Here is a 5,087-nt window from a genome sequence, read left to right as displayed (position 1 = left end):
TTGAACAAGAAAGAAACTATATTCATAGTATACTAAATGACAACAGCAAAAATATATATTTATATAGCCATAATAATACACACAGTAAATATTAACATAACAAAAAATAAAATATATTGAGGGCACCTGGGTGGCTCAGTCAGTTAAGCGTCCGACTCTTGATTTTAGCTCAGGTCATGATTTTACAGTTCGTGAGTTCGAGCCCCATGTTGGACTCTGTGCTGACAGTGCAGAGCCTGCTTGGGATTCTCTGTCTCCCTCCTCTGCCCCTCCCTACTCTCAAATAAACTTTTAAAAAAATTACAATACATTGATGAGTATTTTAGGAGGCTGAAAGGAAGGGAAATGTGGGGAGAAGGGTGATGAGTGCTATGAGGAATGTCACAGAGGAGTTTAACACACCACATATTAAAATGAACTGTCAAGAATGAGAGTATAGGCATTTTGTTTGGAAATATGGAATTAAATATGAAAGGGAAAGTTGAAAGCATAAAAAGTGGTCATCTCTGGTGAGAAGGAGTGGAGATTGGTACCACTATCTCATAATAAATTGTAGATTTTTCTACAATAAATTGTAGATTTTTCTATATAATTTTGGTAGAGTTTAAATGAAAAGTAATTGTGAAAAATTAGATTACATACATGACAATTACATGTGGAAATCATAATTTGTAAATAAATTATGTAAATAAATAGGTGATTAATAAAGGAACTAAAAATGTGAATAAAAATGAAGACATTACATTTCAAAGTTAATTAAATGAGGGGCACCTGGGTGGGTCAGTCGGTTAAGCCTCTGACTTCGGCTCAGGTCATGATCTCACAGTTCGTGAGTCTGAACCCTAAATTGGGCTCTGTACAGACAGCTTGAAGCCTGGGGCCTGCTAAGGATTCTGTGTCTCCCGCTCTCTCTGCTCCTCCCCCACTTGCACTCTGTCTCTCCCTCTTTCTCAAAAATAAATAAAGATTAAAAAAAGAAGTTAAAAAAATAAAATTCCCATTCAAAAAAAAAAAAGACCTAATTAAATGAAAGTTAAAAAAGAAAAAGCAGTGATACCACTTCTAGATATATACCCAAGAAAATTGAAAATATGTCCATGCCAAAACTTGCATACAATGTTCATATCAGCATTTTTCATAATAGCTAAAAAGTCCATCAACTGAAGAATGGATAAATAAAATGTGGTATATCTATGTAATGGAATATTATTTAGCAATAAGAAAGAATGGAGTTTTGATACAAGCTACAACATAGATGAATCTTGAAAACCTGATGCTGGGCGCCTGGGTGTCTCAGTTGGTTAAGCTCTGACTTGGGCTCAGGTCATGATCCCGCAGTTCGTGAGTTCGAGCCCCAGGTCAGACTCTGTGCTGCCAGCTCAGGGCCTGGAGCCTGCTTCAGATTCTGTGGCTCCCTCTCTCTGCTTCTTGCTTGCTCTCTCTCTCTCTCTCTCTCTCTCTCTCTCTCTCTCTGTCTCTCTCCCACACGTAAACATTAATTTTTTTTTTTTAAAAGAAAGACAGAAAACATGATGCTGAGTATAAGGAGCCAGTCACAAAAGGCCACATATCATATGAATTCATCTATAAGAAATGTCCAGAATAGGCAAATCCACAGGTGCAGAAAATAACTTAGTGCAGTTAGTATGAGTCGCTGAAGCCTGCTGGAGGGAAAAATAGTTTCTGCGGCTGGGTGTGGAGTTATTTTATGGAATTATTAAAATATTCTAAAATTAAACAGTGGTGGTGAATGAACAATTCTGTGAATGTATTAAAAACCACTGAATTGTGGGGCACTTGGGTGGCTCAGTAGCTTAAGCATCTGACTCTTGATTTCAGCTCAGGTCATGATCTTGAGGCTTTGTGGGATCGAGCCCTGCATTACGCTCTGTGCTGACAGCGTGGAGCCTGCTTGGGCCTCTCTCTCTTCATCTCTGCTCTTTCCCCACTAGTGTTCTCTCTCTCTCTCTCTCTCTCTCTCTCTCTCTCTCAAAATAATCTTAACAAAAAACTATCACAGAATCTATTTTATCAACATAGAGAAGTAGAATTGTTTTCTCCTTGGCTTGAGGGAAACACACACACACACACACACACACACACACAAAACTATTAAAGCCACAGGCTTAGCAAGTAGATACTGCATTTCTAAGAGAATCTAGTTGATCTACCCCAGTGCAAAATACTCCATTTATTTAGCCTGCTTTCCAAATGTGAGTATTACCTGAAGTAAGTAAGGTTTTCACATGGTTTTTTACCAAATGGATTGAGAAGGCAAAAATATCATCAAAGCTGCCGAGATGCTATCGGGACATTACATGAAGGGACTTGGAAGGTGCGCCTGGCTGCGAAGTCAAGGGGACCTTTCATCCAAGTGAATCATGAGCCAGAAGCATCACATTAAATGGGAGAAAACGAAAGCAGCTTCTTAAATAAAACTATCTCCTCACTTTCCAGTTTATTTCCATGACAAACAACCTAGAAATTACATGGGATTTAATTGGCAGGTTTTTTAATCATTTGAGTCACGTTTCTAAGTCAGCTATAAACAGAAGGTAACCTCTTCCCAGAAACGTCTGCTTGGTGTTCCTCTCCTATGGGGAGCTTTCACTGACACAGACTGATTGTCCAAGGGCTCATGGACCTTCATCTTTCAGCTTTGGTTCCTAAATAAACACCAGATAAAACATAAACACTTTTTAGAAATTTCTAAAGAAGATAAAAACAAAAACAAGAATCATTATAAGGAATAGAGCATTCAAACACCTCATTTCGGATGTTTGGAAGGCAGCAGTGTGCTGTGTCCAGCTAGACTCTCTAGAGTCTATTTTATTATGAATTTGAAATGCTAACACAATGTTAAAATCTACATATTGTGTCCACACTCTTGTTAAGATAAACTTAGCATACTTTTTAATGTTTCTGTTAGGGTATACTACTTTGAGAATTTCCCACTGTTTTTAAGTTTTTTAATTTATTTTTGAGAGAGAGAGAAAGAGAACATGGCGGGGAGGTGGGGCAGAGAGAGAGAGAGAGGGAGAGAGAGAGAATCCCAAGCAGGCTCTGGCTGTTAGCACAAGCCAGACACGGGGCTCTATCTCATGAACTGTGAGATCATGACCTGAGCCGAAACCGAGAGTCAGATGCTCAACCAACTGAACCACCCAGGTGCCTCAAGAATTTTCTACTTTCAAAAAGAGTGATCATTTTCCTGTCCCACAATTTCCAGAATATATTTAGTTTTAAGGTAAAATTCAAACTTTCTATTAATGACATATTTTGATACAACTTTTTTTTATTCACTTAGAGAGAGAGCACATGCACGAGTTGGGGAGGGGCAGAGAGAGAGAGGGAGAGAGAATCCCAAGCAGGCTCCGCACCATCAGCGCAAAGCCCGATGTGGGGCCCAAACTCACGAACTGTGAGATCATGACCTGAGCTGAAGTCAGACGCCTAACCGACTGAGCCATCCAGGCGCCCCTTGATAAGACTCTTTTAAGATTAAAGCAGTTAAACAAAAATAATTTAAGTGATCGTTGGGTTAACGTCTATGATCCGGCAGCAGATGCACGTACGCATTGATAGAGAGGCAGGAGAGCACCTAGCAAAGATCCCTGATCTCGTATGGAGGACTGCGCTTTGTCAAGCCGTCCTCAGCTAAGGAACTCTAGATAACTTTTCAGAAGTAAACAGTGTTGTGCAGTCACAGCAGCTTTTGAACAAGGTGCTGTAATGACAGTTCCTTGACCTTTGTAAGTGATGTCAGTTGACGTTGATGATAATTTAATGACAAGTTATTGAGCACTTGTCACACTCCAGGCATTCTGACAGACACAGCACATGATAATCTCATCTAAGGCCCTCAAAAGCATATAATGTAGGTATGATAATTCCTCTCCCTTTTAACAGATGGGAACAGTGAAGCATAGAGAATTCAAGAAAGTCACCCAAAGCCACACAGAGGGTATGATAAGCTGGAATTCTAACCAGGAGATCTGACCCCAGAACCTACACTCTTTTTTTTTTTTTTTTTTTTTTTATATATGAAATTTATTGTCAAATTGGTTTCCATACAACACCCAGTGCTCATCCCAAAAGGTGCCCTCCTCAATACCCATCACCCACCCTCTCCTCCCTCCCACCCCCCATCAACCCTTAGTTTGTTCTCAGTTCTCAACAGTCTCTTATGCTTTGGCTCTCTCCCACTCTAACCTCTTTTTTTTTTTTTTTTGTTCCCCTCCCCCATGGGTTTCTCTTAAGTTTCTCAGGATCCACATAAGAGTGAAACCATATGGTATCTGTCTTTCTCTGTATGGCTTATTTCACTTAGCATCACACTCTCCAGTTCCATCCACGTTGCTACAAAAGGCCATATTTCATTTTTTCTCATTGCCACGTAGTACTCCATTGTGTATATAAACCACAATTTCTTTATCCATTCATCAGTTGATGGACATTTAGGCTCTTTCCATAATTTGGCTATTGTTGAGAGTGCTGCTATAAACATTGGGGTACAAGTGCCCCTATGCATCAGTACTCCTGTGTCCCTTGGATAAATTCCTAGCAGTGCTATTGCTGGGTCATAGGGTAGGTCAATTTTTAATTTTCTGAGGAACCTCCACACTGCTTTCCAGAGCGGCTGCACCAATTTGCATTCCCACCAACAGTGCAAGAGGGTTCCCGTTTCTCCACATCCTCTCCAGCATCTATAGTCTCCTGATTTGTTCATTTTGGCCACTCTGACTGGCGTGAGGTGATACCTGAGTGTGGTTTTGATTTGTATTTCCCTGATAAGGAGCGACGCTGAACATCTTTTCATGTGCCTGTTGGCCATCCGGATGTCTTCTTTAGAGAAGTGTCTATTCATGTTTTCTGCCCATTTCTTCACTGGGTTATTTGTTTTCTGGGTGTGGAGTTTGGTGAGCTCTTTATAGATTTTGGATACTAGCCCTTTGTCCGATATGTCATTTGCAAATATCTTTTCCCATTCCGTTGGTTGCCTTTTAGTTTTGTTGGTTGTTTCCTTTGCTGTGCAGAAGCTTTTGATCTTCATAAGGTCCCAGTAATTCACTTTTGCTTTTAATTCC

Source organism: Puma concolor, chromosome D1 (genome assembly GCF_028749965.1).
Source record: "Puma concolor isolate L17-30 chromosome D1, mPumCon1.1.hap2, whole genome shotgun sequence".
Classification (NCBI taxonomy): domain Eukaryota; kingdom Metazoa; phylum Chordata; class Mammalia; order Carnivora; family Felidae; genus Puma; species Puma concolor.
Note: the sequence above shows the minus strand (reverse complement) of the source record.